Genomic DNA, 27,367 nt, shown 5'->3' with positions numbered 1-27,367 from the left:
GAAAATCTATTGTAAAGTAATCACTCGTGTATGAATGATAAAAAGAAACACTAAGGATTTTTTTGCCCATGTCGGAGTCAAATTGAGGATAGTATTGGAATAAGTTTTGCGTATCTCCTTGCAAGATATGGAGTAAGATTTTTGTTTATTTTCTACATCTTACAGCTGTGTGCATCAAATGTAATTAAACGTCTTAACAACTAAACTACTATCTTCCCAAATATTATTCAAAATGTTTGGGTCATCAAAAAAAAAAAATAGAAATATTTTCATAAAACGTCTATTATATTTATCTAAGAAGTGGCTGGAATATATATAATTCTTATTTTTATTCAATTTAGTTTTAAAACCCAAGGATGATGGATGGAAAAATAAAGAGTATTTTTATAAAGTTAATGTTATGCTGCTGGTTTGAAGTAGGATCACGTATAAAATGAAGGTAAGAAATTGTTTATTTTTATTCTGAGGATGCTAAATATATGTATAATCATTGTATTTATAAAAAGCAACCAAATGAGTAATCAAGAAATTCTAGCAGATTCTAATCTTTCGGGGCCAAATTCAACGATTCTAGATGAATCAATAGACAATGCTAGTCTTATTCAAGTTTATATATTTGAGGCCTAGGTGCTATTATTAATCAAACATATGTGAAATTTAATGTTTTCCCTCCAAGAGAAAAAAAAAACTACGAATCGGTCGAAATAAAGATAAATGGACTTGCATGGAACTTCATACCAGGACCTGCTAAATTTTTAATGTTATTCTTAAATTTTAATTGACTGATTATAACTTTATTATTTCAATGTTTCCAATAGATACGAAAGAGAACAATCAAACTGGACCTATAATAGGTTTTAGGCCTTGGGCTCAATAAATCTAGAACATATAGATATATTTACTTAAAAATAAATTGGCAATTGGATATAAATACATACTATTATTGATATCTAGTTGATAAGATAAATTAGATAATAAGATATAGTTTCATGAAGCCAATTAATAAAAAAACAACAAACACATTGTGTGCAAACACCATGTTCAATGTACACTTTGAACATGTCATAATTACAAAATAAAATTGAAAAACAATTCAGTATTGAATTCAAAATGAGAAAAAAACAGTTTCTTTTATAACAAAGAATTTTTTTTGTATGTTTACAAGCGGGGATATATCAGTAGTCCATTGAGGGGCCGAGATTAATAATAGATTCCCAATTGATAAACATACTCTACACAACATGCTTCCCTCTTCAAAACAACACTCTCTGAAAAGGTTTCATGTACAGTAACAATAAGAAAGGATCCATAAAATCCTCTCTGTGTACTTTATTTTAATTTGTATTTACAATTAGACTTGTTCCAAAAACTTTTTTTAATGGTGTTTTTTATTTACCACTTTTTCCATACTTTTGGATATCAAAAGTATGATTTTTGTTTAGAGTTTCAAATGAATCTACAGTCTATAATAAATTAATGAAACATTTAGATAAATAAGGGTCTAGTATTTGTTTTGAAAATAACTTCTTATCACAAAAAAATATGCCAAAAAATTACTATTTATTTGCCAAATACAATAACGCAAATCCCTTTGTCTATGTTACATTATATCTGATGTTTTAAACAAAAAGAACAAAATCAAAAAAATATATATTTTTTATATAAGTTCAATTTGTTATATTATTATGGCACTTCAGTTTTTTTTTGTTTTTCAAAACCATGAAAGAAAATCAAAAAAAAACCTTTTTCAAATATTTAAGACCTTCCAAACCAGTGTTTTCAAAACTTGTAGCCCAAAAAATAATTAATTTATCAAACTCTTGACACTCAAAAGCAGAGTAAAAAAAATTCAGAAACATAACAATTTAAATAAAAATATATTTTTTTGAATATTTCCCATTTTTCATGATTTTTACCAATTTACAAAAAATTAATTCTATAATTTGACAATTCAACAAGCTTTTGGACATTTAGTCAGTGCAGTTAAATCAAGGAAAACTTTTTATCACAAATTTTTTTCCTTTCCTTTTTTTTACCAAAGAATAACTATTTTATATATTTTAAATTAAGATGACATGTTGTAGAGACGTAGTGAGTGAGGAATTTCAAGATACAAGCTTTTGACGGATTATTTAAGGCAGTCCCTCATTAAATAAAACCCTAGCCCCCAGGAACGGTTCTCAATCATATCCATTTTGCTCATTCACACTTCTTTTTTGATTAAGACCGATTCCAAATTCGGGATCCTACTCTCAAGAGGGATTTAATTTTTTTGTAAGTTAAAATCGTTTAAAATTCCCTCCTTATTTTTTTTCTCTCTTTCTTTCCCTATCTTTATTTCTTTCTATTGTTCTGTTCTAGCAAAGACATGAAACGTATGTATGGAATTTTCTTATGAGATCAATTCAAAAATGAGTTTTATCTTTGAAATATTGTCTTGGCCTTATCTCAAATTGACAATGAAATAGGCCATTTTTGGAGAGGCACTTAAAAACATTTTTTGCTCGAGTAGATAGTTATGAATTGTTCTTTGGTATTATTTTCTCTCTAAATATAACCGTTTATAGGATATTAAACGAAGAAGAAAATGTAAAAAAATATATATATTGATCATTTATATAATTTAAATCCATAAAGATTTTTTTTTTTGGTTACTTTGGTACTGTTGATGATGACCGTTTTGAAGGCCTAAAGAACTAACTTTTAAAAGTATAAGAACCGTTTTTTCATTCATATTAGAAAAATAGTTTAATATTCCTTTTTATTGGGATCTTAATAAGGGATCAACAAATAAATTACCTACTCTAAAACTATTAATTAAAAAAGTATTACCCTCTGTCTATTTAAGGATTCAGGGTAGGGATTTAAAATTGGGAACACGTTTATAGGTCAATATATTGACAATCCTGAGATATATATTAATGAATATGTGTTCATCAGATTAAAGTGAAAAAACTCTATGAGATAAAATACAAATCCTTGGAATGTCCTCTGAATACAAAGAGTCTAAGTACACGCCCAAGGAAATTTTTGAGTTTACAAAGCTGCCAAAATCAACTGTTTACTATGTTGCCAAGGCATTCCAGGAGTTTGATGGGTAGGGAACATCAGGAAGGAGGTCTCATGAAGCAATAGATAAAATAAAATGTGGCCCTACTAGCTCGCTGTATCTGAACCTCTTAGAAGGAGAGTCTAAAACCCGCTCACATAATACTGTTGACTCCTTGTGGGATTATATTCTCAAGGGAGACAAGGATTTTATCATCAAGGGTTTTGCTAAGTTAGAGGCTGTGGTTGAAGCTGGAGATGGTTGGTTTGAGTGATTGACTCGACTATGTACCCCTACATGTGGAGAAAGTGATTCGTATATCAGACTACACAAATATATTTCCAAATATGTTATTAAATTGAAAGTATTTCTTATTTTAAAAGTATATACAAGAATATATGATATTCTTCGCTAATTATCCTAGTTTTCTATTCTTAATCGAACACAAAATAATTGTACAATTTTTTTAATTTCTTTAAAATTTTTAATGCATATTACTTTGGTTTAATTTAAAAAATTACTCTTTTTCATAGGCATTAAGTAGTAATCAATGCGAATGCTCAGTTTTTTTTAATTCTTAAAGGCCTTTTATGAAATTTGATGAGGATTAATTGAAAATTTGTTAATTTTATAAATTAAAAAATTACCCATTAATAAATAAAGATGGAGTCACCTATAATTATGTCGCAATTCATGCCGTTAGTAAAAATGTTTTATAAATTAATAATCTTAATGTATACTAACTAAACATCATGGTTCATGCAAATATCTTTTACTTGCTAAAAAAATACCATAAAAATTTGTAATGTCAATTTTGTATAGTTGGTATTATACTGCAGTCCCTCATGAAATTCAGATTTCGAATTCAAAAATCTCTTGTGATGGATCATCAAGTTAGAAGTAACTTCCGTCGATTGCCTCGATTTTTCTTTTACAGGGCATGATGTCATCAAATTGGCATTGAAATCTAAAAAATTATGATGATAATGTTGACTATCAATGAAGCCACAATATGAATATAAAAACACTTTTAAATAAGTTTTATTAAACCTACTTTTAATTTCAGGATTGTTTTAAGGGTAAAAAATTACTCTGAGCGATAATAGTCCGGATTTACTATAATTTCAAATAGTTTAGAATGTAAATGATTGAGATAAAAAGTAAAATTAGTTTTGGATTCTACACTCATAGATATTTGTCATTATTTGCATTTGTTCATTTGTACAAAATTAGCCCCTCTAATTATTCCCAATCAATGTGCGGGGGATATTTTATTTACTTTCTTTGAGTACATTGAATAGTTTTAACGCACGTCATAAGTATATTTTTATCTCAAACATGAAGACAAAGACAGCGCATAGTTGAAGTGTTTCTTTTTCTCAATTTTAAATTACATTCAAAAGGGTATAACTTTTCTTCTTCTCCTTTGTTTCAAACAAAGGGGCATCAACAGGAATTTAGGTCAAAGTGTTTCTCAAAAAAGAAAAAAAAATACGATACCAAGCAATTTAATGTGAGAAAAAAGTGAGAGATGGAAAATTTTACTATTCTGCAGCTTAGTTCGAAAACTTTCGAAAGGGCTCGGTGGTTATACAGGACAACCTCCGACTGTGCTGATTTTTTGACCATATATTTTTTCACTAAGTCACACATTAAGGAGAATAGACAAGAGAGAGTGCATTTGATACACTTTAGTAATATATTCTATATTACTAAATACTGAAAAATCGAATTGGACTTGCAATATAAGTATATTTTCCAATCTCTGGAAGAGAGAAGAAAATATTCTTTAAGGATCTTTTTTTTAAACAAAGAAAGTATAGCCCATTTTCTACCCTCCGTGGGGCCTAATAGAAGTCAAGGCTTACTTCAACCACATCAATTATAATAGCCTAAGACCTGCCCAGTGGGTATTTATAGAAAAAAAAAAAGAATATTTACTATGGATGTTCATAGCTACAGCAAATTATATTGACAATATTTGCAGAATAAATTGGAATTACGGAATTATGAAAACCCCATCATTATTAAAAGTAATAGTAATGAAAGACTGACTTACATAATAAAGCTCTATGGTGGTAAATGGAATATTTGCCTTTTTTTCAATACTTAAAGTCAAAAATATAACATGATTGTTTATAAAATAAATATTATATAAATTGAAGTTTTTCACATTTCAATTTCCACAAGTCAGTGTAATATTGTAGTTCCAATTGTATTTATTTATATATTAGTGTTGCATTGATACAAATATTTTCGTACCTGTTCCAAATTATCAATATAGCTATTTTACTTTTTTGTCCTTTTAACCCTCTAGTATAAAAAAAATATAGTCATAGGAAATTTACATGCAGAGTAAGAGTCTCCATTAAGTTTCCGTGTTCCGTGGAATGGATCCCTAACATATAAATTGGAAGAATATAGTAATGAAGATTATTTTTTTTGAGTTTAAAGGAGGGGGGATTTAAGAGGTTACGTCATCGGCAAGCCAATAGTTATAGTTGACTATATAATAGTTTTAAATATATAACATGCAACACTTGTCTACTGAGTGGGGACCTAAAATTTGCAGGAATAAATTTTGTCTAATTTGATTAGCATGGAATCAAAACACGACAACTCAAACCCATTTTGTGAGCTGCTGAAAAACTTTACTTAGCTTTTTATGCGATATGTTCTCCTTCACAAGCAACCACAGCCTTGACACGCTAGCAAATAGATTGGCATCTATTGAAGACGAAGACCGTTTCCATGGCGTACCGCACCGTCATTATGGCATCTCGGAGTGAATCCGAATTTCGATGAGATGTCTGGGAGACCTTTTCTCCAAAGCACACCACATTGCAAATTATAGAGGGTTGAGGTCAGGACTGGAGGAGGTCACATGGAGGGAGGCCAAAAGTCATCTATATTGTGGCTGCAGAAGTTTTAGTTCTTCTTGGTTGTAGGTGGCTGTAATGAGCTCCTTGATGTTGAAGGCAGTCCGGATGGAGATGACACAGGTCTAGGCAGCCATTTTGGAAGAGAATGCACACCATTTCCCTTTTTTTTATGGCTCCAAAAATTTTATACTGAGAGTCTTGGGATAAGAACAAACATGGTTATTGCTTTTTTAGCTGTCGTTTAATGGTGTATAAAACTTTGTTATTAAGTATGACGGGGGGGATACAATCTTAATTAAATTATCCTGCAAGTTTCGAGTACCCATTTGGTAAACATCGGTGTTTGTTGTAAAAATCTAATAGCGATCTCAAACCTTTTTAATTTTGGTATACCCATCTCATAGTAAAATTCAGTCTACACAAAAGAACTAGTATACATAAGTCTCATAAAGTAACAATGACGTTAGTTTGAGTCAATGTCATGGGCCTAATTATAAGTTTAAATCGGTGTAGAAAAAACTTAGTGACAAAATTCGCTTGCAGATTATGGCTTAACACTAATATAGAAATAATTTATGCGTCTCACGATTTAACATGCATGACTATCGAATAATAATCAAATAATATAAGGAAAATTTAGTATTTACTGACCATAACCATGCTTTCTACTTTTAATTTATTTTACACCCCTACATTTATATTTAAATATGACCATGAAAATCTTAATGTATTCTCTCTAAGCTAATATACTACAGTAATATTCGTAATAGTACGTATTGTACGTTCATGTGATAAAAAAGATTTGTAATATCGACTCTTGGAGACTCAAGATGTACGTTAGTTCTTTATAACCAAAACTTATCCAAATTTGTTTTCTTTCGTATCCAAGTGAGGCTTCCAGCTTTTTTCAGTTTGGGTCTGTGTAAAATTCCTTCACTTCTTAATCAAAGTACTTTTCCCGGGTGTTAATACAACCCAAAATTAAAATTGATATTTGGAAAAACTTTATATCATTATATTTTATACCTTAAATTCATAATGTAAAGTGGTATTTGTAGAAAAGAATAGAACATTTTGTAAACTTTTAGAAATTGAAATTTCTATACATAATACAACTACATAATAGTACCAATATTTATCAATTTTTCAAATGATAAGATCTTACTATCAAGTGTATCAAACACAACAAAGTATTATTTTTTAGTGTTATTGTTTTAAATTTCCTATTTGATTGCAAGGACATTTGTTTGATAAAGTACCCTCCCACGCCTTCCAGGCAATATATCATAATAATTTCAAAAAAATTAATAAAAAAGGAATAAAATGAAAACGAAGTACTTTCATGTTGCTACATCCAAATAAGTCTTGAATATTATTTTAAATTATTTTTTGTGTGTTTATTTGTATTTATTACCTATTGTATCATTCTGTAATATGTTTGTAGTATTTCAAAATTTTGAAAAAGTTAAGTAAAACGTAAATTTTATAGCACAGTCCGTTCAGTTAAAATTGTCAATTATAAATTGGTAGAGTTTGGTGAGCCTTAGAGTTAGTTATAAATTGTATAATTGTTATAATTTCTAGGTTACTTGATTAATATAAACCTATACAAATATTTTGAGTTTCTGTAGTTGAGTTCAGAAGAATTTCGTATATAGTTAGTTATGTAGTGTATTTTGAAGATCCAGTGATAATCGAATCCTATTCAACCAATAACTAAACAATGTTCCTTTCCATTGTTCATCAGCAAACACACTTCATAATTGGATCTACGTAATATCCACAAGGATTTTAAAAAATGCTTTCCATTTACAAATAAGATTATAAAAATGATGAAACGCAATACCATCTCTAAAAATAAATTTTGTATATTGATTATTATCTATTTACTCAAAAGCCACTCAAGTCAAGATTATTTTATTGATTCCTATGACGTATGGACCTCAAGTATATGTATGTGCTTAATGCGAGCTTTCTAATTAATAAAAAATAAAAATTAGTATAAGGTATGACATTTGTCTTGCTAAAAGCATATTAAAAGTTGATTGAAAGGATGTCAAGGGTTGGAAAGCACACAAAGGAACAAGAGGAGCTACAGCCTCTCCTGCCCAACCCATATGGACGTCCTTGTTAAGTGTAAGGTAACAATAAAAAATGAATGAGTATATTTATTAATAAGAAAGGTATTTGATGCACAGCACAGTGACAACATTCGTGATGGCAAATGCAGAATAAAATCCCTCTCCATTTACCCCTCCAATTCCTCCTCCATGTTTACAACCTTTCTATTAAATCCAAATCTAAATTCGACTTGAGAAATTTCTTCATCCTTCTCGGTCTCAAGTGTGCTGCTCCACGTTGGCCTGGATTGAAATTTAAGATAAAAGCAACATCGGCGTTCGTGGCCAGTACTCTCATTGAAATTCCTTGCTTACTAGGAGTTGAATTCCATACTTATCGTAAATAAGAGGCACGATTGAGGTTGATTTTCTCTTCTTGAGATAACTTTCCTGAGTATGTATCGAGTATCCCGATGTCTTATACCAGAAAAAGAGGCAGGTATAACAATTAATGGGATTTGAAATATAATAGCGGTCGTGCTATAAAATCCTGATAACAGGGTTTACAGAATATTCCCAAAAGGGGAGGGGGGTCTTGAAACCTGCCCCGGCCAAGACTTATCAGTCGAGCAATCGTAGAGCTACTTTTTGGAAGGCTTTCCTTCTATATCGATCATCAGAGGCCTTATTGGTGAGGTCTTTACCAAGTCTTAAATACTGAGGACCACGGTTTACTATACAGGCTGTGAAAGCACTTTTAAGCATTAGCTTTTGATCGAGCTGGATGAAAGGGACAGTCTAGTTCACTCTGCGTCGTATTATATGGCATGAAGGCTCTTTCCATACTGCCCTTTAGCCAATGGCTTAAAACCAAGTGACCTTTTATGTCCTGTTGTCTGTAAATATGAGTTACCGCGAGTTTTATGTCAAGAGCTAAAGAATGGATACTCTTGAGTGAGCGCCTCGAACCCTCATGGAGTGTAACGTAAAATAAAATAGAAATAGTATCAGTAATGATTATAACAAGTTTGAAATTCTGAATTGGACATAAGTCCGCTTATGCCTATGGAATAACAAGCAGGATTTGGCTTGCTTTTGGGGAAACCTAAACTCATTTTGAGATCGATTATTCGTAGTTTAGTAAATTCAAAAGAAAAGAATCTGGTTACACTTTAAGTATGCGAGATTCTAACATAGCCAAAAGTTTTTCGATAATGAATGTATTATCCAATAATGGTATGGCTATAATGCAGGCTTTCAACCCATGCGTTAAGGACTGTGTGACCTGAAAAACTGGGAAGAAACTTAGTTATCATACTGTAGAGTCCAGGACCAAAACTAGGGTGAACATACCGGCTCCTACCGGGGCGTTAAAATCCCGACTACTGCAAACCAAGCAACTGAAATGATATTATTTTATTGTTTAACAAACTAGCCATTTGTGAGGGTATACTGCAAGGAACAGGAAAGGTTCCACCAACCGCTCCATTGAGATCTTTGCTTTGCAGGTATTTTTTACTGCTGTGGATGCCTTAAGTCATGCCCCCCCCCCCTTCGATCCATATGCCTAAGTTTTGTGTTTTATGTTATGTTAACGTAAAGTTAAATTCTAAAAATTAACCAACCTTTTTTATTTTTTTCGTTGTTTCTGGGGATTTTTTGAATTGAGTGAATTGAAGAGAAATAGATCAGGATCAAAGCGATGACTATAGAAGAAAGAAAGAGGAGTCGTTTGTTAAACCAATCGAATTATCCCATATCTAGTGAGATTGAATTTAAACACGAAAAAGTTTGATTATCGACTTGGAAAGAGACACTTGCCCTCCCCAGTCAGAACTTGGTTTGGTTTATGCAAAGTATTTGGATAGGGAGATTGTCACCCCTATAATAATAGATATGCCATGGAAATTGGCAGAATTGATACACTCAGAGTCAAAAACAAAATGAAGACAAAAGACAAGAGAGAGGCTATGTAACTTTGCCTTCCGCGTTTTTTTGAAGAAAATTAATTTAATTTTGTCTTGTATGACTCTTCCTTCAAATATTGAGTTGGATTTTCTACAATGGTCAGGAAGGTAAGAAGATGCAATCTTTTCTCAAGTGAAGTTATTGACAAAGGTATTTGACGAAAATTTTCATGTATAAATACGATTTCTTCTTGTATGGAATCATTATTGATTACTTCTTGATTGGAAAGAAGAGCCGTTCAAGTTAAAAGAAGTATTTCAAAAGAAACCTGGCTACACGAAACTTAAGGACCTCTCAACAACTGAAAACTTCAGACACTATCATTTCCTAATTCGATAATATGATACTAATGACCACTTCCTTGGCAAGTTTAATATTAAGGGGAACACCAAATTGAAGATTATTTATCCGCTTAAATTGTCGAGACAGATTTGTATTTATCTAAATGGTTTATGTCACTTTGTAAGGAATGAACCTCTAAAGCCACTTTTAAAAATTATAGTTTTCATACCATTTATTCGCATCTACTTATAATGTCCACCTTCTTTATTGGTATTCGTAACCTAATTTTTATTTTATGACAATGAATACTATTTGTATTAAACAATAAGCTATAACTAACATGAATAAGTAAAATAATCAAAATCAAATTTACTTTATGAAATTTTATTCAGTTTTTCAAAGAGTAGATTCATTTATCGAATATTTTTCCTCTCATTATTTTTTTTTAATCCAAAAAATTACATGAACGTTTATATTAATCCTGTATAATATTTTTTAGAAACCAGTCATTAAGGAAAGGATTAATTGCATGTATATTGATTACCTTTAAAAATAATTAATCATAAATCTTTTTTTTTTCTTGTTAAATTACAATGCAATACCCCGTTTAGTCAAGATTCGATGAGTTTTTTTATATTTTCATTACAATTTTCCTTATTAATATTTATTACGAATTACACTAGCCAACAAAATATTCATTCTTTTTTGTCCTTAATTAAGATTGTTTGCCCTTGAGAGCTATTATATCTGGAAACGGGATTCTTATAACACAAATATTCGGTTTTGTGGCCGACAGAGTGTTTTTCTTTAAGAAAAAATATATACTGGAGATTAATTTTGTAGTAAGAAAACCAAAAGTACTTCTAATTGGACTTAGGAGAAAAAATACAATTTTTTGAAAATATAATAACTATATTTTAATCTTTTTTGGAAACCTTTTTAATCGTAACTGATTATAATAAGTACAGATACAAAAAACACACAGTCTGACAATTAAATATTTTTTATTTTTTTAAACTGGGATACAGTAGTGGTTGTAGTTTTATCACGATTTCTTATTTAATCCTTCTCTTTGGTGCTGAATTTCTGAATCCACTCTCCCTCTCTGGTCAATCTCTTCACTTCCGTATATGGGGTCACTTTTTCAATTGTTTGTACTTCGATATAAAACATTTCGGATTATCTATAAACTATAAGTTTGCCTGCATGTCAAACATACTTTCTCTTTCTATCTCGAAATTGGAGACAGCGATAACTGACTGTTGAAAATAAATTATCGCAAGCTTTTATTTATAAGCAAATTACATTTTGGTACGTCAAGCGTAGGGACGCGAAGTGAAGAGAAGAATATTTGGACGGATGAAGAGGAGAAGGATCTCGACTTTTTCTAGTTATTCGGATATTTAGCAGTTCAAAATTAAATAAAAGGTATCCTTGTGTGGAAGAAGTTGTAAATTTGGCTCTTATAGAGTATTCGAAGGAGGGTAGGGTGTGAGTTCTACCGTTCGTTGACTGAGGGATGAGGCCGGGGGAGATCATATCTAATTATGCAAGACATTACGACTTTTTTTTATATCTACCATGAATCATAACAATAGAATTACTTTGAGGAATACTTTGCATGGGAGTAGTAGTTTACAAATTCATACTGTGATTTTTCTTCTTGGAGATCAATAATAAACTAGGATAAGAGTGAATTCAATGCCTAATTGAAGTATTTTTACCCTTAGTTTGCAGTCTATAATCATGATCCTTATTCAAACTTAATTATTTGGTGCCCTATAATAATCATTAATATTATATTACATTAATTATCATTTGATTTTGTAATGATTTTATCGGTCATAATTGTTGGAATAAGTTTTCAGGGTAGGATTATACAATCATAGGAGCTTTTAATGTATATTTCTATACCTAACAACTAAACAATGATTGTAAATAAGCAATAACTTAAAAATAAACATGTCTATTATTAATAATGCTATTCAAATTAAGTTACTTATTTAAAAGATATGATGGAATCAAATATTATCATATTGACGCTTAGTTAACAGTCTATAATTATGTCCCCTGTTGAAACTTAATTCCTTGTTTGTTACCTATTGGAAGTTGTGTTATAATTCTATCGATCACAATTGTTCGAATAAGTTTTTACTTTTTATCAGGAACAGCTGTCATTTCTGAGGATTGGGCTGCCTATTGCAGCCTTGGGAATGAGCTAGATTTGGCACACTTTACTGGGGTGCATAACTATAACTTTATGGATCCATTAACTGGAGCTCATATTCAAACGATTGAGTCTTTCTGGAGTCCTTTCAGGGGTATACCCAGACTCTTAGGAGTAATTAATCCATATACATGTTGGGATCCACAGTTGGGTTTTGAGCAAGTGGAGCAATATATTACTCCAGTTGTCTCACAGTCAACCAAATGACGAATATGTACAACAGCTTTTGATTGAGTAACAGAGACTTCTTTGTTAATATCCAGAAATGTGTAGCATTTGTATTTCTTCTTCTTTCCATATTTGAACCCAGATTTGACCTGGTAGGTTTATTACTTGAAGATTTTAGAGCTTTGGCCTTACAGATCAGAGCTTTAATATTTCCTGGTGGTTTAAATCAAGGCATAGGTAGAAATGGGAAGGTTTATTTTATTTTGGGATCCCTCACTAACGTATTCCTGTATTTCTTATTAATCTGGTAAACACTTGATAACTCTGCAATGCTGCCTCTCGTAGGGATAAATCATATTTTTGAAGGAAAATGCAATAGGGCTGACTTTTTCTTTGGTAACTAGGAATGAGAAGCGCCCGACACAACGTACTTTAAAAATAGGTTTTGACTATGTGAGAGAAGAGTTTGAATTGTGTTGCTCGGTTGGTATAATTTTACTTCATTTAGATTGATATTTTCTGCAGACCATTGCATCCATCTATTGTTACAATGAATTGATATATTTTCATTTAATTGAATATTATTTCCTTGCAGCACGCCTTTTACTTTTAACTTGATGCTCAGGATATTGTCCCTTTGAGGAGGATCTTTAGCTCACTGATTAGCTCTCATCTCCATTAATAGAAGGACAATTCGTTGTAAAAATACACCTGAACATTAAGGTCTGCAATAGCAACTTATCTATCTCGTAGATCATTTACTCAAGAATGTATCAACCGCTATATATCCATTATAGAATCGTTTTATACTCATATGATAACGGAGGAGTTATAAATTTGAAATAGTGCATGAAATAAAATAAAAACCCAAATAAAAATAGAGGGAGTTCTCATCTTCCAGCTACTTCATTGAAACTCCTGAATCTATTAATCCTGAAGCCCACTTTTTTTTAAATATTCTACCCTATGAAAACTGTAATTGATTTGAGCAAAACGGAGTGTCCTTGAAACAAAAAAAAACAAAAAAATCAGTCGTATCAATTCCATTTATAAGGCTCAATTCTTTCTGTTTAGTCCATATGGACAATTATACATCCAGTACACTTCAATTCCCTAATAATTATTACTTGAATTTGTGAGTCTCTTTTGTCATTGAAAAGAGTGGAAGACTCTGCGTAATATTTTATGCCAAATGAAACTTGATTACACTCCTCTTTTTACACTCAGTTTGAGTATGGCCATGACTCCGCTCAGAAATTTATCAACAATTCTTCTAGAGTAAATTCTACTCATCAACATCTCCTTCAGTTCACCCATTGGTTGTTGGTTTCTTAATACAGGGCATTGCATATCCTAACAATTTTGAGGCCGAGACGGTAAAGTGTGTTTTAGTGATATGAGCAGAAGATAAAGAAGAATGAAGCAGGTACTGAACTCCGTCACATTTTTTTCAGTATAGATCAGTCATCAACTTGCCTCTTTTGATGGAGACAGTCGTCTCAAGGAAAAATGTATTTTTGTTCTGGAAATCATTTGACCAAGTGAATTTTATTGTGGGGTGATGTTTATTTATCTTTTGCATGAAGGTCTTGAATTATTTCTCTGATCCAACCCCTATCAAGAAGATACCATCAATGGATCTCTTTTAGAGTAGGAGAAGGATTGCATAAATAACATTGGCCGTTCCTTTAATGAATTTGTCTATGAATCCCATGAAGATATTGTCATATGTGGGTGCCACCCTAGTCTCTATAGAAGTCTCTGGTAGTTTAATTAATAACTCCTTGTTGAACTCAAATATGTTTGCAGGTGAAGACCAGGTACAATAGCACCTTGAGAGTTATTGTCGATATTGACTTGTCTTTTCTAATAATGAAGGCTTCTTTAAAGCATTTCATGGTTTATTTCCTTCTTCATGGGTATGTTGGAATATAGGTCAGAAACACCCCGGTCTATCCTTATATCGTGAGGACGTTACAATGAGCCATTCTGAGGGACTCCGTCTCGCCTCAAAGTTCATCACCATCTGAAGGATCGGGGTAATTCTTTCACATTCGTAGAATAGATGAAACGAGGACTCCAACTCTTTATGGCAAAAAATAACAATGTCTCTCTTTAGGATCTTCTCGTGATTTTTTTGAAAAAATACAAGACGTTTCTAATCCATACCTCAACTATTTTTGACGTGTATGAGATAATGGATTCTTCAAAATGACGTTTGTATCCGCTGGTTTCATGCCATTGCTAATACCAAGCTCTTCGAACCTTCACCTTACGATATGTATAGGGACCAATACTAACACTCGAACCTTGCTTAATCTTTGGGTCTGAATTGACTTCTAAGGCAATGAAAGCAGGGGTCGGAGGACCGAGATAATTACGTTTGAAATCTCGTCCAGAGAATATCCACCGTGTTCCATGGGATACAAAGAAGTTATTCAACACAAGGCTCATGTCTGACATATATTGACCTGCAGAAGTAATCTTTGTATTACTAAGGCACTCATTCCTACTGTTCAATCGAGTATTATAATTCAGTGTGATATAAAATTTATTGTGTTGGCTTGTGAGTTTACTCACAACCCTAGTTTTGTTGCATGTAGTATATTATCATTATTCATTGTTGAGTTTCCTACATATAAGTTATAAGTAGGAAACTCAACTCATTATAAGTTATAAGTTTATATTATCATTATTCATTGTTGTGTTTCCTACTTCGATCCATTTTGGGTTTAATAAAGACTACATTTAGTAAGTTAAGTGATTTTCTTATTTCACAGTGTTTGCTTTGAACTTAGTAAAGGGAGGACATTATCAACGGTAGATCTCAATTCTGTGCACGTCTTCCTCCAATGATGATCCGATCTTTTCACCACTCCAAACATTTCAGATTGACCCATACAGATCCGTTCATCAAATTGATCACCAATCCGTTGTGAGATTTTAAAAATTTGAATTGTCCAAAAATCACTAGAACTCCTGAGTCGCTTTAACCACGAGAGATTCAGCGCCCCCCACATACCTTGTATGTGCGTAGAACTAAGATCCCAGCGAGTTGTTCGGGCAGGAATGCTCGACCTTGAAATGTATGCTATTGCATGCACCCATACTAAATCTTTAAACAACGAGCACTAACTTTGAATTTGGAATTAAGACGTACATTTAGATCGATTTTTGTACTAGCAGATATTGCTTATTCAATATTAGGAACTGAATTCTTTAGTTATTTTGATCTGCTCCCAGGTGTTCGAAGATAAAGGTTTATTGATGGGGTAACTAGCTTTTTAATGATAGGAAGATTATCTTCTCTGGAATTTATTACTATATATTGGAGTTAGGAATTATTTACTTTTCTTTGAGCCTTTACTCGTCTCCTCTTCAAATGGTTCCAAAGAAAAATAGAGATTGGAAACCCTGTAGGGACTATCGTAGCTTAAATTCTTTTACAGTTACTGATCGCTATCCATTTCCACACTTCCACGATTTCTTCTCAATTCTTTAAGAATCTACCATATTCTCAAATGTTGATTTGGTTCGTTCATATCCAATTTGCGAGGAAGATATTCCTAAAAAGCAATAACCACTCCTTTTGAATTATTTGAATTTGTCCTAATTTCTTTTTGGTCTTCGTAACACTGTGTAAAGTTTCAACAATTTATGGATCGTGAGCTATTTGGTTTAGATTTTTGTTTCCTTTACTTGGATGATATTTTGATAGTATGTAAAACAAAAGAACCACAACAGCAAATTTTTCAACGTCTTCAATACTATGTACTCACTACAAACCCACATAAATGTGAGCTTGGGAAATCATCTTTAAGATTTACTTGCATTTTCGACATTTTCTTTTAAAAATTAAAAACTGAATTATTCGTATATTCGTTAGTTTTAATTATAGTGGAAATTTAAAAAAAAAAATATTTTTCTCTGGAACTCGATTTCCTTTAATAACTAATATATTTCTTCTTTTTCAAAAATTAATCTCCTAGGTATTTTTAGAATTATTAGAGCCTACAAATATATATAAGCACATAGAATGCATGATACACTAATCTTCTCTATACAGTTTATCAGACATGTCATCTTCTATGTGTGTATTCTTCACATTTATACGAGAACCCGGCAACAATTGCACGTGGACCTTTGTCATCATATCACCTAATTAAGAGTACATATAATTAACTATATAATATGATGCTAATTATTAGACTATACAACAAAATTCAGGTATTGGAACACCTTCTGACATCCATTTATTATTTTTATATAAGCCGTAGAACAACAACATTAAACAATGAACATTAATGAATAAGTTTGCCATTTAGGACCTTTAAAAAAATCACGTTTTTAGTGTATAGTTAGGATATAAAGCTATATTTTGGCGGTAAATAGCTATACATATATGTCGATGAAATTTTAAAATAATATAAAGTGATAAAAAACATTATAAGATGAATACATTATAAATTTTATATTAGATACAGTTCCTACAAATATCTTTAATTATACAAAAATATTGTAAAATGAAGGATCATAAATGGAAGTTAATATATACAGGTATATATTTCTTCAATTATCTTATATTATAGCTAAACTAAAGAAAAAATCTGATATATTATTTGTCAATTTTGATTTGTGGTATAAGACAAAAGGTTCAGTACAAAGCAGTCAATTTCAACAAAATGTACGTATTCTTTATTATTTTATTTACAAATTATTATTTGGGTAGTTAATACTAAATTAAATTGAAAAAATCGTACCAAAAAAACTCAGAAACTAAATTGCAATTAGTTTGATATCATAAGGCAAAAAACCTATAGAAATATAATATGTTCTCCTATAATTTTTTGTCCCTCCGTTATTTAACTGCGATAATTTACACTCCAAGATATATAAAAATGCTTCTTATTTCTTTAAATCCACATTTTATAACCAATACATTGCAGAATACTTCTTGAATATTAAATCTCATTATCTTCAATTATGTATTTAGCTTAAGAATTTCTCGTTTTGGGTTTATTCGTATATTTATTTACACATATTTTTTATTTTTTTTATTCTTTTATTTTTTTTAATATGAAGACTAAAGCGGGGCAACAATAAGTTATTATTGTAGATATTATAATATAATTTTATCCCAAAATGATTACTCATTTGATTCCCAGACATCGCATCAAATAAAAAATACTTTTTAAACTTTTTTTATTAAATATATAAATCTAATGTGAGTAATATAAAAAAACAAATTATATCCTGTTGAAACCCAAAACTTCTCAAAAAATGTTGTATCAATGTCTTATATTCATACAAGACCTATCAGAATTTGAATTGATATTTATCAAATGGATGCAATAGTTGAAGAAATAATTCAAAATTTAAATAACGTAATTATTAGGATAATTCAAAATTTTATCATAAAATTAAACAAAGTTCCCCAACTGTGTTTTAAAAAGGATGTTTACTAATGGTGGGTTAATTTCCAACTCCAGCTCGATTTGATAGGTCGCATTGAATGACATTTATGGTAAACCATTATATAATTTAATACCTAAATATATTTAAATAAATGGAAAAGCATATGCTGCGTTGAATTTTGGCGTGTCTGCTACATGTAATTAAACCACGTATTACATATGTACATATGTGCACATTTATAAATACGTCTATTTTTGACTTGAAATATGTTTATACACACAAAGTAATCCTCTTTTCTTTGAAAATATGCATATACTTTGTAGTTTTCAATGTAACACAACTCAACAAAAGAATTTTTGCAATCGGATTGCAAATGATTTGCATATTTATAATTAATTTTTACACACGATTGATACTTAATACATAATATTATGTCTTTTATAAATTTGTGAACGATGTATATTGTAGAATGTTTCTAGATAAAAATAATATGATAATTGAAGTGGGAACGGCTTTATGGAGCTGTTTATATTCTATAAGAGATAATATATAATTATGAAGATATTACTTGAGCGTGAAAGATTAACACTGAGGATTTGTTGCGTAGTTATAAAAGTAAGTTATTATTGGAATCGGAGGAGAACTGAGGATCAACATCGGAGAGATCTTACCTATTCATCATAACTACTAGATGCAAATAAGGGTTTGAGTTTATTTCCTTTGTCATATAGCTAGCTGGCTTGCAACTACTTTAATGAAACGTCATGAGATACATGCTCTTCTTTTCCCCAAAATTCTTCCAAATGTGAGAAACACAACATCGATTTTTCGTTGTTTCTTTTAGCATTGATCTTATTATTCTTAATTATGACAATGTCCATCATATTAAATTCTGTTTTATTAAACCTCTAAAACAATATATGTTAAATATAGATTGAAGCATGAACGCCACATCTCTTATGAAGAGTTGGTCAATCTTAGACACATTTCACCTATTCTAATCACCGTCTAGGGGATAAAAACGAACTTTTGTGTGAGGGCGCATTTAAAAAAGGTTCCTGCAGCAAATAACATGAGTTGTAGGAGCACCACATTTGTCTGAAATCCGTGTCTAATCTTGCCATATATATTTATAGCACAAAACTGAGAAACTACATTTTATGTCTCAAAAAGTGTTAGGATCTTTCGACGTAACTTTTCGAGTACATTTTGGGTACCCAAAGTTTAAGATTCAAGTCCAAAAATAAAATTTGATGTATATTTGTCTCAAATTTATTCATGATTTTACATATTTCACAGATTAGTTATTCAATAAAAATACTATTTGTTCCTTGAGTCAATTACGATTAAATACTCTTCCCATAATTGCTTAAGTGTTTCAATGCGTATAAGTAAATATATTTCATGCATCGTTTTTATAAATATTAAACACACAAATATACAATATAACCAATTTCAATATCAATTAATTCTTGCATGTTATATTGAAAGAATAAATTAGTATGAAATTTATAGACTTTAATATTGTTTGCTGGAATCAGAGCGGACCAAGTTGAGACACGAGTAATTTCAGTTTGTGTTAGATTCAAGCCACAGGTCAGTTTCAATGATATTTTGCTATAATCCCCAAAAGTGATGATTTGATTAACCTTTGATGACGTCACACATTATCTATTTATTGATAAAAGGATTAAGCTCTCATAATGACATAAATAAAGTGATAAAAAAATGGTATAACCTTGTATTACTATTAACCTAGATTGTCAAGATACCAGTGAAAATAATTTAGATACATGTTTTATTTGTCAACTCTTTCCTTAAAGTTTTTTCAGTTAAGTACGGCGTTACATCACGAACACAATAATATATAGTATATATTGTCATAGGCTGTTGATGTGTCTACTCCTTTTTCCTGAGCAATGTTCCGAATGTTGATTGGTTGAAATATAATTAACCCTTTTTAAGCTATAATAAATTTCCAAATATAAATTCCATAGTTATAAAGAATTAACTTATTTGTAGTACTAATTGATTTTGTGCCTTTTTTCGGTTACTTTTCAAAAAAATTTTGCATGATACAATGAAAGTAAGGACGTGTGAACTGTGAACAATTCTCAACCATTATTGAATAATAACTCTATATTTGACTATCTACTAGTGTTGTGTTGGTCCTCATTTATGACGGGGGATCCACTCCTGTCCAAAACCATTCAGTGCCCCTTATGGTGCCTTAAAAAAGGTAAAATTATTCCTTTGTTACGACATTACCAGTGTTTTTCCTTATTTCAAATTATTCCATTTTATATTAGAATAAATTGTATAACTAATTAAAAATAATACTACGTTCACATTATAATGAAAACATGAATAATTTTTTCAGGATATGTACTTTTAATGCTCTTAAGAGATATGTTATATCTCTTACTTTGAATTATAAACCATTGAATTTTGTAGGAAAAATTTAAAGGACCAACAGTTAAGGAACAGTCACAAAGACTGGGGCATCCATAAGGGCTTACATTTCTAAAGAACAATAAGACCGAATAAATAAGGAATGGTACAAGATTGCAAACCATTAACTGATATTGGGCCAGTTTTTGTTTTTTTTCGGATACAATGTTAATTGAAACAATAAATATAAAGACATGTTAGCTGCGATTCATAATGAGAAATTAAAGTTTTGTAATAATTCTATAGTTGAATAATATACTGACTAATTTTTGACCATTTTTTATGCGTCTTTTTTATCAAAAAATAACAAGGTGCACTAAATTTATTTGAATATTATATTTTCATGTATGTTACTTTATTTCTGAAAAAACTCTATAAAATTACATAATTACTAGAAATACATACAAATGCATGCTTTGAATCCACTAATTATTATGAAAGATAAGGAATTAATAAATGTAAGAGCGAGTATATAAATAATAAAATGATGAATCGTTATCATGACCCTAATCTTTGACTATTAAATAATAGCCATACACAACTACGGCATTGTATACATGTAGGCATAGTCATTATTAAACAGTGATGAAGACGAATGGTATCAAAGGTATATTTAATCATATTTATACTTGTATTTAATATATTCACCAGAAATATGTAGTTTGTCGTATTAGAAGGATCCAAATTACTTTTTATATTGTAGTTTTTTTTTCTTCACTCATCTATTAACTTCGCAGATACAAAGTAAATGAATATAACATAAATACTAGTGTTGTGCTATGATTTTTAATGGAAATAACTAATTTGGTCCTTTAAAAAAAGGTTTGCTTAGGACCGGTATCATAGAAAAATTTGGTCTTGATCGTTTCAAAGAAAAAATCGCTGATACTACATGTCAATTTTATTTATGAAGTCATATATATTTTCAAAATGTGAATACGGTATATTGACGTCATATGAACTTCAAGCAGACATATCTTGAAGGAAGTATCATGTGTTTTTCCCTTTGAAATATGAAGCTCCAAATGTTAGCATCTCTTGAGATGGATGGTCAAGTTTCAAGTATATTCCGTCGAATTCCTTTATCTTCCTTTGGTTCTAACTCTTGGACAACACAGAAATCCACTTAATCCGATGTTAAGAATGATCTTAAAACTGAGTAATTGTCAAATTAAAAGCATATCTAAATTTCCGATCGTTGTATAATTTAGTTTTATAGTTAAAATTCCATATTGGATGGATTCTGAATGTTATATCGTATTTTTCTAGAAAGTTCAGTGTACTTTTAAGATTTTTGAAGGTTATTCAGATATTTAGGCATAATCAATGTATGATTTTTGTTTCATAATATGAAAACATCCTTGACTTTTTCTGTCTCTAATAATATAAGTGACAGAAAAAGTATGGGTCAATAGAATGAGACCGATAAAAATATATATTTAAAGTGAGCCCAAATAAACAATCCATGAAGTAAGACCAAAAAATTTACCTCCGCGTTCTACCAAGTATCAACACTAATCAATATACATCTATATTAATAAAGCAAAGTCATTCTGTATCTATATAATTATGTATAATTGTATTTATGCTGAAAGTAATTCATTTTAGAGAGTAGATATTTGATATAAGATACATTTGAGCGTGCACGTCATATTAAAAAAATATATGTATACGGGCATTGTATCATTTACATAGGGGAGTATATATCAGGGATATTACTCTGTGATTTATATCAAAATTCAATTACATTTACAGTATCTGTTAAGACTTTTATAAAACAAGAAACGCTGGTATGTAAAAATGAATAAAAGTTTAGTAGTGTTTAATTCAACTCATATTAAAAAAACAAAAAATGGGAACTAGTTTATATTATTTTTTTTTGAAAAATACTTGTGATCTTTTGATGGTTTTGAACAAGCTAGTCTACTCTTTGTCCCATCCCATCATTTTAAAAATAATGATTAAGCTGCTTTAAATATTATTCTTTAAAAAAACCCTGTAATTATTGAGTAACTATGTGTGAGTGGGATCATAAAAAAGGTTATTTTCTATAATATTAAAGCAAAATTTACCTGCTCCTAGACACCCAAGGACTCCCTACGCTACCGGGTACTAACATCAATATATTCATAAATAAAATGTTGTCTGCATATTTACCGTTTCCTTATTTTGGAGTATTACTACTCAATCTAAGAAGTAAAAATGTAGCAACGAGCGTGTGTTGTTATTGAAAAAAGAAAAGAAAAAGTGAGCAGATATATTCGTATAAATAAAATTACTCATCCAGAGTTTTAGCCGCGAGTGTATTTAGCTAATCTCAGTACGTCATATTAAAAAAGAAAAGAAAATGGTAATTCCTGTATTTAGGGTTGTGTTGGGGTTTTAGTACTTTAATAAACCAGTTAGAACGTTGCTCTCTTAGGCACTAGGTACTGGGAGGGGGGAATCATTATTAATATGGGATTGACCATGACCTTGTATATTTAATGTATTGATTATTAGAGTGTTGAAATATAATATAGTTTTGTTAATAAGATAATAATCAGTCGTCGTCATTATTGGATTGTTCTAAACATAACAGGTTGTAAAACTTATTCTTCAAATTTTACTTCATTAATTTCCTAGTGAGGATATTTAACCAAAAAGAAAATACTTTTTTTGTCACTATACATGGTTACAATTTTTATTAAATATTTCCTAATGTTGGCAAACTGTATACCGTTTTTTCTTCTCAAGAGAGTTACACTGAAAATTTGTCGGAGATTTATCTATGGACTATATCAATAAAGGAAATCTATATAATTAAAAAGCAATGTTTATGTTTTTGTCAACACCTAACTACTCCAGGCAATACTACGTACAAATGCCTCAAATAAAGAAACATAACTCAAAAGATACATTGACATTAAAATTTGTTACAAGGCCTGGAAATTGTATCCTCAAAAAATCTTCATAAAATATTTAGTTCGAAAACCTTGAAAAAAAAATTATAATTTCAGCACGTAGACATGCCTATCAAATCACTCCATGGTTTATATCGATTTCCTCATAATGATCTTCATTCCTCAAAGTATTGATTTTTTCATTTTTATTGCAGAGTACTTTTTTTATAGCAGTTAGTGAACAAAGAAAGCCCCCATAAATAAAACGTATTGAATTACATGATAAACTGTTGAAGCATTATAATAATTACGTTTTGTTAATCTTGAGACATTTTTTAAAGTTATTCAATTAATTTTGTTCTCATACAAATCAATTAAAATGCTCAAAATATATAAATGTACATGTATGGATATTAGACATTGAGAAAAAATATATCCTTATTTTAAAATCATTTGATTTCTGCGACTTCAACAAAGCTTTATTTCTTACTCTTATTGTAAAAACCTTATATTTTAATAAAAAGTTCTATAAAATATCAAATTAGTGCACATCTGTTTTGATCAAGTTGTGTGTATTATATTAATTAATAGCTTCAATATTACATTTTTTGTCAGTCGTCAGATTAAAAAATGAAGAATCCAGGAAATCAAAAGCAAAAAAAAAAAAAAAAAAACGACTATCGATTATTTGGAATCCATTTTGGCGTCCCTATTGTTTTTTTTTTTAATTTTTAAACTACGACATAAAAGATAAGCAATTTAAAGTTTTTTAACCACTACATTACCGAAATTAAGATATGTGTACTTTATGAAATAAATTATTGATTATGTTATTCTACTTGAGGTATTTTTGATTTGATTTCCTGGGATGTCGATATATCCATATAAATCTATCGAAAGTAATAAAAATAAACTTATCATTTACAGTATTTATAATATACATGTTCTATATACGACTCATTCTAATTGTTATGAAAATTGACACCGTATGAGAACAAATCAGTGTATAAATTTGCAATAATTCTACTTAACAAAAAGCTATTTTGATAACTTGTGATAGAGTTTGATTTAGATAATACAAGGGTGTGATCGATTTATATATTAACTACGCACTTGCTTCGTAGGCAAGATATACTTATTGCGTATTTCTCAAGGACACTTGTTCAATTACGTAGTTGAAAGTTATTTATATAGTTCAAATAAAACCATGCCTGTGGCACATTAAGATGGTCCCCCTAAACTTTGATGCAGCTGTGAATGGACTTGAGGAGCTGCATAGTAAGCGTTTGGGCCTCCCTATAGGTTGAAAAAGAAAATTAGTGGCTTCTTGAGGGGCATACATGCTGATAAAAAGTTTAACGTCCAGTTAAGAATCTCCACAGATGTATTAAATATACTAGGCCCTACAAGGACCTATAACTAAAACTATATAACAGACTTCATGCGTTTTGTAGACTGCCCTGCTATGTATATCCTTAAATATTTTGTATCCATAAATCTAAAAGGGCTGACGAATGGTGAAAGAAAATTATATAAAAGGTCTTGTTCTTTTAGGAATTTCAATGAAGAAGGGTGGAACTTCTGCAGTAACAAGGGTTCTGGACTTTACCATTCTTAATTGTAAATCCCCTTATCGACACCCGACTATCTAACTATCATCCTATTCGGTTAAGAGGTATCATATTGCCAGTTTCAGACCGCTATGTTTCTCTCACAATGAACATTCCTAATTCAGGATATGAGTAATGGAATTTTGCAGGAGAAGAAATCTGGTACTTTCCATCAACTTCATGGAATCATAGAAGTATTTTAAAAAAGGCTGTTAAGAAATATTAAGAAATATTTATCATGATTGTTAATTTGCATGTTTACTGTTTTTTTTTTAAGATTGATTTTAAGAATATTAGTTGAAATTCTTCCTCGGAGCATTATTTATCATGTTTATTTATGTACTTTTTACACAATTGCTCCGATTTATTTATATATGTATGTTCTATATAATATATAAAACAAACAAAGAATGTTGAAAAAATGAAACTATTTTGAATTTACTTCATGTGACGGTAATTTAACGTCATATCTTGATTTTCCATACATTTTAATGGAAAACTACAAAATAATTATTATTTCAACATTTATAAAATTAGTTTTTTTTTTTACATACATTCTTATAATTCAAGTAAAAAAAAGTATAAACGATTTATTTTCATATCTAACTTGATGAAATTTCCTTCAACAATATATAAGATGCGTCATTATAAAAACAACCTTGAACAAAAATCAAGAACAGAAGAAAATCCCAATGAATTTTTTTAATTCATAGACACATTAGAGAAAATTATAAGGTTCGTATTTAAAGTTGTGGGATGAGTTTAGATACCCAATAACTTTTAAAACACTTCAACACAATCATTTGATTTGAAAGTCTTATATTGACCCCAAAACGGCAGATTTCCAATATAATCAATCAATTTTTTATTCTTTTATTGTGACGATCAATGTTTACTACTTGAATTGCAAATTACAGTACCTCCGAAGGATTGATAAGAATAATTTGTAGAAAAAAATTGAGGATAATTCGGTAAATAATGCAAATGTATTTAAAATTTGTTTTTACTTTTGGGTTGATGGGCTTAATATAGAATCATATTGATATTAGATAGTGTCATACCAAAATACCTTTCTACTCCATTATATTCAAGTCATGGATTTATAAACAGAGTGTTCATTGTTTGCTCTTACATTATAATTATTAACCTTTAATTTGAAATTGGATCGTAAGTGTTTGACTAAAGCCCCTGACCCCTGAGAGATGAAAAGGTACAATTGAAATTTAAAACTTCAGGCCAATCACACTTCTGAATACATTTAAAAATTTTTTTGAATGGAATATTAAATAAACAAGAAGCAAGTGAGGATTCTCCAACAAATTATTCCACACAATCACAAAGGTTTTATGAGAAATAAATTTGCTGAAGACGTCCCACGTACTCTCCAAGATATGATCAATGAGATTAAGCTGGTAGGCAAAAGTTTTTGAGTTTACCTTATAGAATTCGAGAAAGCTTTTGAGACAGTCTTTCAATAGTTCATTCTTTGTCAATTGCTTAATGCCTCTTTTCCCAGATAGCCACTATTATCAGGAGTGTTCCAAGTATAGTAGAAATAGGGGGATATTTGACAAGTTTCCTTAGCACAAGGGGGTGTCGACAAACGGATCATTTATCCCCATCACTGTTAATGTCTTCACCGATAAATAATGAAAATAGAATAATTAAGGTACGTTTCCACTTCGTCGTTACTAAAATTACATTTTTTTTCTTCTTCCAGGGAGTGTCTGAAATTCGTAAAGAAAGAGCCCGTCGTCAATCAGTATCAAAACAGTTTCTGATGTGATTGTGTAAAGTGGTTATTAAAAATACTTTTTGCGTTATTAAGAACATAGTTGTCAAGAGCACTGTCACTATGAAGTAGCCAATTTTTCAACAAATGTCTGGGGTTGTTATACTATAAAACTTCTTGCAGTTAACATTTTAATAGCTCTGTAAGGAACATATCTAATGACCAAGAAATCAGGAATGTGGCGATCCCAACTGCTTTACTTATCTTTGAAGCTCTGCCAAAGCTCCAAGACGTGACCTTTTACCAGGAAAGTTTTGGAATCACAATAGAGCTCCTTAATTTTATCTAAAAGATTAAGGCGTAGTGATATACATAAGTTTTTTCGGTTTCTAGTTTTGACAAAATTAATACCTCATTTATTTGAACAGCTCCCTCAGTAGGGATATTTGAATGTTGATACCCAGGAGCAAATACAAAGTGGAGGAGGACTTGAAATGTGGAAATTGCTTAAAGAGTTAACTCTTTGAACGTGAGGACCACTCTTCTTGGATTGCCAGGAGTTATCGGAGATATGAGATATACTCCAATTAATTCATTATCATACTATAGCTGTTTGGAGGAACGAAGAAAAAATAACAGCA

The 27,367-nt window shown here is 30.4% G+C and overlaps 2 long non-coding RNA genes across 2 annotated transcripts; both read left to right on the top strand.

Annotated features, from left to right (window-relative positions):
• Positions 1-27,367, top strand: LOC121130415 (uncharacterized). Its single transcript, XR_005868728.2, has 3 exons — positions 1-132; positions 342-439; positions 26,715-27,367. It is a non-coding gene; the product is annotated as an uncharacterized lncRNA (long non-coding RNA).
• Positions 14,582-15,391, top strand: LOC121130414 (uncharacterized). Its single transcript, XR_005868727.2, has 2 exons — positions 14,582-14,675; positions 14,756-15,391. It is a non-coding gene; the product is annotated as an uncharacterized lncRNA (long non-coding RNA).

The sequence above is a fragment of the Lepeophtheirus salmonis genome, chromosome Z (genome assembly GCF_016086655.4).
Source record: "Lepeophtheirus salmonis chromosome Z, UVic_Lsal_1.4, whole genome shotgun sequence".
Lineage (NCBI taxonomy): Eukaryota > Metazoa > Arthropoda > Copepoda > Siphonostomatoida > Caligidae > Lepeophtheirus > Lepeophtheirus salmonis.
The sequence above is the reverse complement of the archived record's forward strand: the minus strand, read 5'-3'. Positions and strand labels throughout refer to the sequence as shown.